This window comes from Miscanthus floridulus, unplaced genomic scaffold (genome assembly GCF_019320115.1).
Source record: "Miscanthus floridulus cultivar M001 unplaced genomic scaffold, ASM1932011v1 fs_322_4_5, whole genome shotgun sequence".
Classification (NCBI taxonomy): Eukaryota; Viridiplantae; Streptophyta; class Magnoliopsida; order Poales; family Poaceae; genus Miscanthus; species Miscanthus floridulus.
This window is the reverse complement of record NW_027096579.1, coordinates 18598-32326: the sequence shown is the minus strand read 5'-3', so window position 1 is coordinate 32326 and position 13729 is coordinate 18598. Positions and strand designations below refer to the sequence as shown.

Here is a 13729-nt window from a genome sequence, read left to right as displayed (position 1 = left end):
ATTATTACACTACAAAAATATCATTGAGGCATACCTACACACTTTCTTCTCATACGATCGAATCTTTTTTCCAAAGGGAAGGGGTAATTATATTAAAACTCGGCACAGTACGTTCTCAAATTACATATGAAAAAATCTGAAATAAAAAAGGTACAATAGTCTATCGAGATTCTTCCCTCGTCACCTTCCCTAGTGGCTTTTTTTTATGAAGACAACCTTGTTGAACACCAAAGCCAGAGTGGTGCCCTTATGCTGACTCCAATGATTACCCAAAACATTCGACATGCCGTAAGATCCAACATTCTGGAACCAGTCCAAAACGTTTCTCAATCGATGAAAGAACATCGGCAATTGTATCATTGGGTATGGCATAGGATGCAAATTCATTACCTCCAAATCTTGATTTCCACCCCAACGACAATCGACGATGAGATCGATGATCTGGAGTAATTGTCTTCGTTGGGAGTGCCCAGGATCATCCCTCCCCTTGCTGCTAATGGTCATAAATTAGCCGTCTACCGATGAAATCGACGTTTGCAACGGCGATCTCATCATGACAATCATCAAAGTAGCCATCGCAAGTAACAAGATTTCGACCGAAAATCATCTCAATTCGATGGTAGATTTATTTCAGCTAAACCTTAAGCAAATTGGATATAAAATTGCGAAAAAAGAGAGACGGGTTCCCTCTCCTTCTCACCACTGGTAGATGCACCAGAGAGGAAGAAGGAGAAGGGGCCTAGGCAGAGGCGACAGTGGCGGTGAGGGGCAAAGCCTTTCCTGTTGCCGCAGCGGCGTTTTTGCTTCATACATTCAAATCTGAACAATCAGGGTTCATAAAGTTGTTGGTTCTGGGAGCTTGAAGTCTTCAGGGGCATCAGTTTTAACATGACTTGTGTTAAGTACATGTCATGCAGATATGCCATACCAATGAGTCTGTTCTACTACGGCCTTCATGACACAACGGCGTCATACGCCACTATATTCATCAACTTAATTCCGTTGGCAACCTTCGTACTCTCGCTCGTGTTCAGGTACAACTTCTTTATCTCTATAAAAAAAGTACACCTCTTTTTATGTTGATAGTGCTTATAACAATGAAATGCTTCTCTTGTTGTGCAGCATATACAGGGATGTGTCTATGTTCGTTAGTAGTGCACATTCCCCTTGGGCCCCTCCCATCCCAAAGAAATCTTTTTACTGTTTATACTAGTCCATCAACCCGTGCTCTCGCATGGGCTAGAATTTTATTAGGAGATATAAGTATTAGGTACTATTTAATAATCCATTCATTCTAAATTATAAGACATTTTGACTTTTCGAGATATATTATTTTTATTACGTATCTAGATAGTACATCTAAATGTATAGCAAAAGCTATGTATTTAGAAAACTAAAAACGTCTTATAATTTGGAATTGAGTTAGTACTTCTGACTAATAAAGTATTAATTATATTGAATTATATGTTTTTTTATTTTCTACCATAATAGACATAATAGATACTCTGTAGTCTATATCTAGTTATCATAGACTTATTAATTACTATTTTCAAGAAATTAATCTATATATGTTTTTATCCATATTTATATTTTTCCTTTGTATGGCACCTCTATATTTTTTTGATATGGAATTACTTTAAAACCTTACCATTAATCATACGGTGGCTCTTGTTTCATCATGTATCTTATGAAGTCATGAATCTAAATTTTGTTTTTCAAATTTCATTATTATCGACTACTACAGTTTTTTTTCTCTCCTCAAGTTAAGTTGGAACTCTTGTGCTTATTTTATCTTTAATTAACTCTCCCTTTTACACTTTTAAAATAAGGATTTTAGGTCATAGAGTATGTTCTTGAGTACTACAATAGCATTAGCTATTTGAAACATGTACCATATCGCTTAAGAAAAGTTATAGCGCTTGAAGTGAGATCTTGGACAAGGTAGCCATGCTAACCTTAAGAGAATTTTAATACTTAAGCCTTATATTTGTATAGCTTGCAATGGTCTCGCACACTTTTCAAGATGATTAAATTTTTCTATCTAGGAATTATATTTGTAGTGATGGTTATACTATCAATATAGTAATGTCAAACATTTTAGTTAAAATACATAAATATATATATCTAAAGTAATAATCTATATAAATTATATGTTATGGTCACTCATATGGTTTTAAATAATTTGTTAGTATCATTAGTATATGAGTTGTTAAAAATATATTTTTTATGTGACGAAACATAACATATGTATTTTATTGCTCATGCATGTTGGCATGACGCATATATTTACTTTAATTAAATCTTACTATTAATATTGATAGTGGTGGGGTAATGTAGAAACATATCTATGCTCTATTCGTTATCTAAATAATTTTTTTAATAGGAGATGCGATAATTTAGATGCAGATTTGAGGGGGTATTTAATTTTTCTTAATGAGACGAAAATTGAGTTACGTAAATTAACTATCATAATAAGAGGACGTCCGTACTTAAATGGAAATTTAGGTGTACTTTAGATCATGTTTCTTAACGACATATGTGGGTAGTATAAATTAGAGGCATGGGTTAGTTTATATTGTTTTATGCAATAGTAGGAGTGGATAGTTATTTAGAAAACAGAATAGATCCAACAACTATTATCATTATCAATGGTGATTAGATTATATCTAATTGATGGTAAGAGGTTTCTGATTTTTATGGGAATTTAGGATCTATCTTTTGTTTTCATATCAAGTTTTGTAAGGATTAACATGCAGGCTCCAGCATTTATCTTTTTTTCGTAGTATGATATGTATTAACTTGAAATCTTGTCTTAAGATATATAAACTCTTTGATACAATCCTTTTTGTGACTTCGTAAATCTATAGTTTATCTTTTAACTTTTAATCATGTTTTTGCAATTTTTTCACATGTTAATTAGAAATTCTAGTATTATTTCTCTTTTATTTATTTTTTTATTAAGAAGAGTCTATGTCCTATTAGTATTGTTTCCCACATAAGTTGAAAATCAGCTTGCATTCCGACACTAAACATGTTGAATCTCAGGATTATATGTGTAGTATTATTTATATCTTATGTAATGCATTAAATTAAAATAATAATATCGATATGACTTAATGTTTTAGTGAAAATGTATAAACTTTTTTAAATAATAACTTATGAAATTTATTACCATGTTGTATTAATATAAGTGTTATTGCTGCGTGGTTTGCTAAGTGAACATTTTTCCATGTTTCATAAGTTGTGAAACTAAATATTTATCCAAATGTTTATATGTTTATTTTATATACATGGTGGAACATAGCATTATAGTCATTTTATTTCACATGTCTGTAATTCAGAAAAGTTTTAAGATTCACATTTTTCCTATAACATTTATCAAATATCAAAACATTTATTTTAATTTGTGTTTTCTATGCACAACCCAAAATCAGAAATTTTGGGGTGTGACAATCATCTGTCGCATCCGGTTTTAAGAATAAAACCAGGATTGCCATATGTGTTCCCAGGAAGTCCACACATACAACAACAGAATAGAGGATATCAGAAATAATGTTATATAGCGGAAACATACTTATAATTAACACTTACATCAGAGTATAGCGAAATGGTTACTCATGTTTTCTTCAGGCTCCAACTTCACAGGGACGGCTAACTGGGGCTACATATGCCAAGCACTTCAGATAGTATCCTGAGAACTCCTTCGTTGTCTTCACCAATCTTCTAAGCAACTTTTACTAGAGTCTAGGGTTGTGGGGAAATAGCAAGGGTGAGCACATGTTGTACTAAGCAAATATAACACGGGGTTCATGAGGCTCAAAAGGCTGACACGGGTTTACTGCGATTAGCTTTTAGTGACTCATAATTTTAAGCAATTAAGTAGCAACAAGTTTAACATAAGCCCCAAATAACCACATGATCAGGTAAACATGAATAATGAATAGCATAAACAGTAATCATTAATGAGCATCTTCATCATGAGTATTATTAGTGTTCATCATCTATTCCGTAAGGGTTCCACTTTGTAGAGGTTGTACACTTTCACTGTGAGTCGTGATTTACCCTTTCGCCTGAGGCAGCCAACCTCTTGATCCACTACCAAGGAAGGTCGGCAAGGTTCACTATGAAGCCTTTTAAAGGTTCACCTGTTCACCTAACAAGTTAGGGTCGCTAAGGTTTCCCCATCAATAAGCATGAACCCCCCCCCCCCTCTAAGGAGTGACTAACAAAATACAAAGAAACCAAAATGCACCCTCTTGGTAGGCCGAGATCATACAAATCAGAGCCCCTCTTGCACCATAAAGGTAACCACTAACAAGCTAGAAAATATCCTCATATTGAACTAAAGTCAGAGCCACATAGCCCTCACAGTTGTACTGTAAGTCCTGGATGATCACTTACAGATAAGTTCTTAGGGAGAGGAATCTAGAGCACCATAAAAACAGTCCAATGCTCTAGCCCCCTGGTTCCATGTTGCTAAAAAGCATCTTTTAGTGTTTATTGCAAATACCATTAGTCAAGTTACAAGATCATGGTCTTTAGTTGAGCACTAGCAAAGCTACCCAATGCAATAACCTAAAGGTATCAAGGTACAAGGTAAGAAATCCTTAGTGGTGGTCAAGGTAGACACATGCAGTATGAATTAAATGATTAAAGGTGTATAGGACAACAAGAAAGATCCCATGCTATACTTGCCTTATATTTGCTTTTCACCCAAAGCAACTTGCTTAAAGAATCTTCAAACGTCATCTTCCGTTCTTCAACTTTTGGCACTCATCGTTTGGTTCCCAGCGCTTACGTACGGTTCACTTCTACTCGTAGCAAACACCATTCACAAAGGAACATACAAATAAGCAATACAAAGACAACTAAGAACAGTATACCATTCGTGACCAAAATCTTAAAAAACAACGTTCTAAAAGAGAGGAATCATTGCTACGGTTACAAGAATGCCGAAACGAAGCTATGATTGAAAAGGAACAACTACCGGAAGATTTGCATCACAAGAGTAAAGGCTACATGCTTGTTTTATTTTAAGTACAAACCATGTGAAGGATATTAATTTAGTCAATTTACATTTTAATTGAAGAGCCGAGTTTCTAATCATATTTTATTTCCAAATATGTCTCATATCATTTAAGTCATTTAAACGTTACTTTGCAAAAGAAATAAACTTGTGAGAGCATCTATTCGTGTTTATATAATCGGGTTCAAACTAAGCACGTTATATTTATTTAATGAAACATAGTGAAGTTGGTATTAATCAAATCAACATTTATTTGTAAAAGAATGATGTATAGAACCTATATTAATTTTAATTAGAAACTACTTGCATAAACATTAATCATATTAACTTTTATAAAATTCACAAACATGTTACATGGTAAACATCGTAACAAACACGCGTAAAATTGAGACTAACGCAAAAAGAAACGACTTAAACAGAGCTTAAAAAAGAAAATCGGCAGAGGATTGAAAGTTCAAAGATCTACTGTGGAAAGGATGCCTAGACTCAATGATCAGTCCATGCAGGTAAGGGCTTATGTGCATTGTCCTGATTCTAAAATCTAGGAGTGAACAGAGAAAGATGGATTCCTGTGCAAGGGTGAGGTAAGTATAATATCAGCCATATATTTGATACTCCATATATTGCAAGAGACTACAGGTGTGGATGGCTTGTTAATCATGGACGTTCTGCTCTTCAAGCTAGCTCGGCAAGACTACACTAGTCCGCTTGCACATGCTGCAAAAGCATACATGATGATGGTTCTATCTTTTGCTTGCATGCGGGTGCTAGATGGCTTGGAAATCTAGACGCAGTAGCAAGGCATGCCCAGCAAGAGATCGAAGCCACGTGCTAGTGCAGGAACAGGGAGACGACGGGGCGGTTGGCAAATAAAAAGCTACCGATACTGACAATGCTTCAATGGCAGCATGTAAAAACGTTCAGGAGAGGGGAGTATGCAAAGGATCTCACCGGTGACGGAGAAGAGCAGAGCGGCTCCAGGTGCTTTGGTTCATTTAATTTCCACGTCCGACGATGATCTAGGCCTCCAGGATCGGCTTCGACGGTGCTTGGCTCGGTGTGTTTGTGGGGCTGCTTCGAAGCTTGGGATGGGAAGGCACGGCCGCGGGCACCTCATATTTATGGCCAGGAGCAGCTTGGGGCGCAAGGGAGGAGGCATGGGTGGCGCGAAGTCGGCGGCGGCGGTCGTGCATCGTGATGGATTGGTTTGTTTCCATAGGTTTGGAAAAGGATACGATGGGTTGAATATGCTATTCATAGACATGCACACGGTAAACGGCAAAGATGGATATTGAGTCCAGGAGTCCTTGCGCGTGCGGTGTATAGTTTAGGAGGAAATATAGTCGGGTTCCTCTTTGGTAGCAACAGAACAAAGCTAGCATCAGGCTGACGTCTATCTGCTATAAGAATAAAGCATATTGCCTAGTTGCTTGCATCTTCATATTGTGCCACCACGTCAAAGCAAAAGGTGCGAGGAATCCAGTATCAGCAGGAGACCGATTTGAGAAAGAGCCAAAGGATTTTCAGATCAGATAGTTTAGGATTAGAATTAATTATTTCTGAAATAATTTGTTGTAAAAAAACCCCAGAAAAAGTCAAAAAATTTCACGAGAAGTTTGTAGAGATATGTTGATGGACACTTAACACAAATGAGTGATTTTCAGCGGAAGAAAATGATCTTGGGAAACTCCAAACGAAAAGATTAGGGTCGAGAAAGTAAGAATTTGATTATTATAGAAAAAGACAGAGACGAGCCAGAGACAGATAAACGACTTACTAAACGTATTTTGAAGACTTTGCTCACTCTCAACACACAAAGAAACAATAAGCAAACATCACATCAAGCAATATCCCATCAAATTAATTCAGAAAAGTTTGAAGATTCACATTGTTCCTATAACTAATTGACGCTAACTTAAACTAACCTTGAAAAATTTTATCAAATATCAAAACATTTATTTTAATTTGTGTTTTCTATGCACAACCCAAATGCAGAAATTTTGGGGTGTGACAGTTATGTAAATTAACTATCATAATAAGAGGATGTCCGTACTTAAATGGAAATTTAGGTGTACTTTAGATCATGTTTCTTAACGACATATGTGGGTAGTATAAATTAGAGGCATGGGTTAGTTTATATTGTTTTATGCAATAGTAGGAGTGGATAATTATTTAGAAAATAGAATAGATCCAACAACTATTATCGTTATCAATGGTGATTAGGTTATATCTAATTGATGGTAAGAGGTTTCTGATTTTTATGAGAATTTAGGATCTATCTTTTGTTTTCATATCAAGTTTTGTAAGGATTAACATGCAGGCTCCAGCATTTATCTTTTTTTCTTAGTATGATATGTATTAAGTTGAAATCTTGTCTTAAGATATATAAACTCTTTGATACAATCCTTTTTGTGACTTCATAAATCTATAGTTTATCTTTTAACTTTTACACATGTTTTTGCAATTTTTTCACATGTTAATTAGAAATTCTAGTATTATTTCTCTTTTATTTATTGTTTTATTAAGAAGAGTCTCTGTCCTATTAGTATTGTTTCCCACATAAGTTGAAAATCAGCTTGGATTCCGACACTAAACATGTTGAATTTGTTATATCTCGGGATTATGTGTAGTATTATTTATATCTTATGGAATGCATAAAATTAAATTAATAATATCGATATGACTTAATGTTTTAGTGAAAATGTATAAACTTATTTAAATAGTAACTTATGAAATTTCTTATCATGTTGCATTAATATAAGTGTTATTGCTACGTGGTTTGCTAAGTGAACATTTTTTCCATGTTTCATAAGTTGTGAAAGTAAATATTTATCCAAATGTTTATATGTTTATTTTATATGCATGGTGGAACATAGCATTATAGTTATTTTATTTCACAAGTCTGTAATTTAGAAATATACATATGTATCGTAGTTTATGAATATTGATTTTTTTTGTAATATAGTAGTACTACTATTTATGTGTAGATTTCAGAGATTTTTTTGTTTATTTTTCATGATGGAAGATGTGGATAATTTAGATGCAAATTTAGGAAGTTATTTTGAATTATGTTTCGTAGCTTCAGACGTGGGTAATTTATATACAAATATAGAGGTTTATTTTGAATTATCTTTTTAAATGCTGAGGTGGGTAATTTACATGCAAAATTAGGGGGTTACTTTATGTTTTTTTTATCATGGCAGTGGTGGGTATTTTCTTAATAAACTACAATAGATCCAATGGCTATTATCGGTGATGATGATTAGACTCTATCAAATCAAATGTCAGATGTTTCTAATCATTGTGAGAATTTCTTAATGAGAATTGAGGTGATGCCTGCATTAGGGCCTCTAATTAGTTATAGTATTTTTCTAGCTCATCTGGTCAGAATTGACGTGATGCCTCCGATTAGTAATAGTATGATAAGATATTGTAGTTTTGTACATCTTTAATTCCTGATAGCAATGCATGCTCACAATGCGTTATTCAATTCTTGCATTAGGATGGAGGCACTGCGAATCATGAGCATGTCAGGATCGCTTAAGATTGTTGGAGCTGTGGTGTCCATCGGGGGCACAATGATCATCAGCATATACAGGGGAAAGATTCTGCATCTATGGAGCCCTATTCTTCGCCCTCGCAATGAAGAGCATGTGGATGCTGCAAGCCATCATCAGCTACGTGGAACAATCTTGTTGGCAGGCAGCACCTTAATGTTTGCTTGCTGGTACCTAATTCAGGTAACGATGTGCTTTGATGCCCATGATTGCTACCATGTTTAATTTTGAAGTCATTTTAATTAGCTCATAATGTATTTTTTAATCATAATGTTTTTTTTTTCTATTTTCATATGTGGTTGCAGTCAAAGGTTCTCAAGGTATTCCGTACAAATATTGGTCATCCATGGCTACGTGCTTGGTTGGAGGGCTTCAGACAGCACTTGCTGGAGTCATATTTAGGAGGGACAAGAATGCCTGGAAGATAGGATGGGATATAAACCTTCTGACCATCGTTTACTCAGTAATTTATCAACACATTTTTTCAATAAGCACTCATGATGATTTTTCTTTCAAACAAGGGTCCCTTTAGGTGACCAGTTGTCATTTTTTAGATGACTGGCAACCCTAACTAAGCTAATTAAACTAGTGACCAGTCATGATCCATACTCAATCGATTGTATACGGGAGATAACATTGCAACATATTGGGTGCAGGGGGCACTTGCAACGGCAGCAAAATATCATACCCTCCAATGTTCATGCCATTGTCCCTGGTGTTCACTGTTGTGCTAGGCTCTATCTTCATCGGTGACGACATCACCGTTGGAAGGTCAGTTCTGTGTTTTTTTAATGTTTTGTACCTTTCCCCTTATCCATGCTCTGTTCTCTTGTTTTAGTAACAACAAAAAAAAGATGCAGTACATATATAACAACGCTATCTACTGAAACACTAAAAAAAGATTTGTAGCAACGTCCTCTTTTTTTTTTAGGGCAGCTCTATATAGAGCCGCCTCTACAAATGATGCCCAAACAAGGCACTCCTACAAATCCATTTTGTAGGAGCTGCTGGTGTTATCAGCCGCTCCTATAAATGTCTTTATTTGTAGGCGCGGTTCTATATCCAGCCGCACCTATAAATAGATGTCGAATAGTAAAAGTTAAGCACTAAAATTTAAATTTTTCAAACGACCTCGAATGGAGAAAGACCAAAATAAAAGTTGCAGATCTCGAAAATTCATTAGAAATCATTTACTGCTTTAAAATATTGTTTGAAATTCAATTTTAAAATTGTTGAAGAACACTGATTTCCCTTTTTAATATCTGGCTAAAACTTATAACTAGTCTTTCTCCCTCGTACTAACTTAAATTTGATGATTTTTTCCTAAAATTTTCTAAAATCATGCTCTATCAAATTATTGTGTTCAGCTATTATTTTGACCACCTTTTCATGTGATTGTGTTTTATCTATTTGAATTTTAAATTTAAAAAAAATAACAACTTCAAACGTTATTTTGAAACAGTAAATGATTTCAGCTGAAAAAGTCATGAACATAAAAGTTGTAGAACTCATCAAGATCTACAACTTTTATTGTGGTCATTTTTTCATCCAACAAAGTGGTAGTAACATTGTTCACAAAATTTACATCTCTCTTATCGTTCCATAAACTATAAGAGGGATATGTAAAATTTGTGAACAATGTTACTACCACTATGTTGGATGATCAAATGACCAAAATAAAAGTTGTAGATCTCAAAAAGTTATAGAACCTTGTAGTTGGCAACTTTTTTATTTGAATTCATTTTGTCATGGAAAACTACATTTGAATTTCTTAAATTTAAATTTCAAAATTTTCAAACAACCTCGGATGGAGAAACAACCAAAATAAAAGTTGTAGATCCCAAAAAGTTATACAACTTTGTAGTTGACAACTTTTTGATTTGAAATCATCTTATCAAGGAAAACTACGTTTGAATTTCTAAAATTTTGAAATTTGATTTTTTTAAATGACCTCGGATGGATAAACATCAAAAACAAAAGTTGTATATCTCAAAAAGTTATGAAACTTTGTAGTTGACAACTTTTTCATTTGAGATAATCTTATCATGAAAAACTACGTTTGAAGTTCTCAAATTTGAAATTCAAATTTTGCAAACGACCTCGGATGGAGAAACTACCAAAATAAAAGTTGTAGATCTTGAAAAGTTATAAAACTTTGTAGTTGACAACTTTTTCATTTGAGTTCGTTTAGGGCCTCAAACAGTTAATTTATGTTCGGTTTGGTATAACATGTGGGGAATCAAAATCCACTATAGACACAAGTGAGTGTGAGGTGCAGTGGTAGAGGAGGGTATGCGCGAGGAGGAGGTTGCAGGTTTGAACCATGTTCTCCCTGGAATAAAAAAATTTGCTATTTTTTTACCTGGATTCGTGAATTTTTGGCGCGTTGTAGAATATTATTCTACACCACAAGCCAAAACTGACCAGAAAAAAAACTAAGTATTACTGAACCGCGTTCAGTATCAGTCGGTACTACACACCTAGTACCTCGAAAATACTGAGTAATACTGAAATACGACTACTAAACAGTACTGAATTGTGTTCAGTATAACAGTTTGGTGTAGAATAGTATTATACACCTAGGGTGTAGAATAGCATCCGCCCCTATAAATCATCAACCGCCCCTACAAATCGATGATTTGTTGCCATGGGATGGTAGGGGCGGCTGGCAAAACCGCCCCTACAAATCCCCTTGAGCAGCTCATACAAATCTACTGTGTAGTAATGAAATTTGTTAGTCTTAAAATGATCTAAGAGCTAATTAGCAGAATGAGTCATTTTTTATGACATTGTGTCGCAATTGATCTATCTATCTTATGAATGTGCAGCCTCATCGGGACGGTTCTGGTGATTGTTGGGACCTACATCTTCCTTTGGGCCAAAGCAAATGAGCGACTTGAAAAGTGAATATGTCCGAGAGCACATGTTTAGTTCAAAGATTTCCATGGCTCGGGGCGGTAATACAAATGGAGACCAACTTAGTAATATATAAACATCAAAACATAAATTAACATATGCTATATAAAGAAAATGGCTCATACATTAAAATACATAAAAAACAATGTCCATCACAAACATTTTGTAGCTTAAAGTAAAGAATCATGTCAAGGTTATCTTGTCTGCTGTTGTGTAGAATATATACAAGTGACAACAATTTATTTCCAGGATCCATGTTTTGGTATAACTATGTGCTTTATAATGTATAATGTTTTTCCCTTGTTCATTAGTCATGAGCTATGTTATGTTTTTAGTCTTTTACTAAAGTCTACAGAAATTGCAGATTTTATCTACAAAAATTGCAAGGATCTAAAACTGTAATTTTAGTATAAAATATATGCAATAACCATTGCCTGAAAGAAAAAACTAAAATTCTGGCGTCTAAAATTTAGCAAATCCCATTGTTTTTGTGGGCAAAAACTGTGTGGTGGATACTATATTGTTGTATGAGAAGTGCATGTGTATGTGCTGCTTGCCAAACACAAAGAGGTTGTATTGTTGTATGAGAAGTGCATGTGTATGTGCTGCTTGCCAAACCAAGAGGTTTTAATTATGTGCTTGTACAATACTGTACGTAATATATTTGTTTGTTGTCAATATAGTTGAACATGTGACTCATATAATCTTTGTACTAATCGGGGTGGTTGTTGAGTGTCGTATGAGATTAGGAAAAAATTAAACTGCTTGTTTTTAACTATTTTTTAATTATTGAATATTAGCTTTATCATTGTTCATTAAGATTAGAGAAAAAAGTGGGAGTGTTACAAATGGCGCGCGGCTCCATACACTCGTCCGGCGGCCTCGTCGAGCCGTGCACTGCTCGTACGATGCCGGACTGGACCGCCGGCCGGAGATATGTTGTTGGAGAGCATATATAATATAGCAGATCGAGCCGGCCAGTCAGCGGACCTCATTGTGTGTCGAGCAAGAAAAGATCAACAGCGAGCGATCGATGGACGAAGAGGCAGGCGGCGTTAGCGCGGCGGCTGACGTGAATGTGATGAAGGCGGCGCCGCTGCCACCGCCGGCGGACGACGACGAGGAGATGGCGGCGTGGAAGGCGCCGGCCGCGATGCTGCTGGTGCAGCTGTTCAACACGGGCATGGTGCTGCTGTCCAAGGTGGCCATCGGCGGCGGCATGTTCGTCTTCGCGCTCCTCACCTACCGCAGCCTCTTCGGCGCCGCCTTCATCCTCCCCATCGCGCTCCTCCGAGAGAGGTACGGTGCGTGCGTGCGTGCGTGACTTCCGCGTCTCTCCGGCAGAGGTTGGTCGTCCATTGTCATCATCCCCTGCCGATGCGACGTACTCCTGTATAGAGAGAGCTACTCCGATCATGCTGCACAAATTAAACTAGACGCATTTTTCGTTTTTTATATACATTATAGATTGATTCTGATCTTGGTTCAAAAGAAAAGGAAAACAAAGCCTTGGAATGTGGCTCCTTCAAAAAGTGAGATTTGTTGCTTTCTATATATCGCCTGCATGCACAAGTACAAGAGAAATTCTTAAAATAAATTAGAGCTAGTCAAAGTTCAAGTCACGACGATCTCCGTGCAACTCTAATAATAATGTGTGACGATCTCCGTGCGGCAAAAACAACATATGGCAATCGCAGTGGTGGTAACATGGGAGATGAAATAGGCGAGGAAGATGACAGACACACTAATGGCCGGGCTTGTTTGTATGTACTCTTATTCACCTCAATCCGTGGATTGAGGTGTAAGTTAATTTCATTTTCACCCTCTAATCCACTTTAACACATACGGATTGAGATGAATATGAGTGTAGCCAAACATGTCCCGACGCTGTCTGGCCAAAACCCTACTATAGGTGACTATAAACATCATCCCTCACAATTTTAGGTACTTTCGCTGGTGCCTTTTTTCTGTCATGGAAAGATCTATCTATCTGTGGTAGTGATGTAGAGCAGCATTGGATGTTAAAGTATGTAAGATCTCTTGTTTGGATGCCCATATATCCACCTCAACCCATGTGTGTTGAAGTGGTTTGCTGTGAAATTTAATCTAAATTCCACACTAAACCTCTACAACACACGTGGATTCAGGGAGAGCATCCAAACAAAGCCTAATCTGGAATCTAAGGCCCTGTTTCGAACTTGGGAGAAATCTTTTCTGTTTTCCATTGCAA

The 13729-nt window shown here is 36.0% G+C and overlaps 1 pseudogene; it reads left to right on the top strand.

The window, feature by feature from the left end:
* The first annotated feature begins 283 nt into the window (after positions 1–283).
* Positions 284–11490, top strand: LOC136531304 (WAT1-related protein At5g64700-like; annotated as a pseudogene).
* The last annotated feature ends 2239 nt before the right edge of the window (positions 11491–13729 follow it).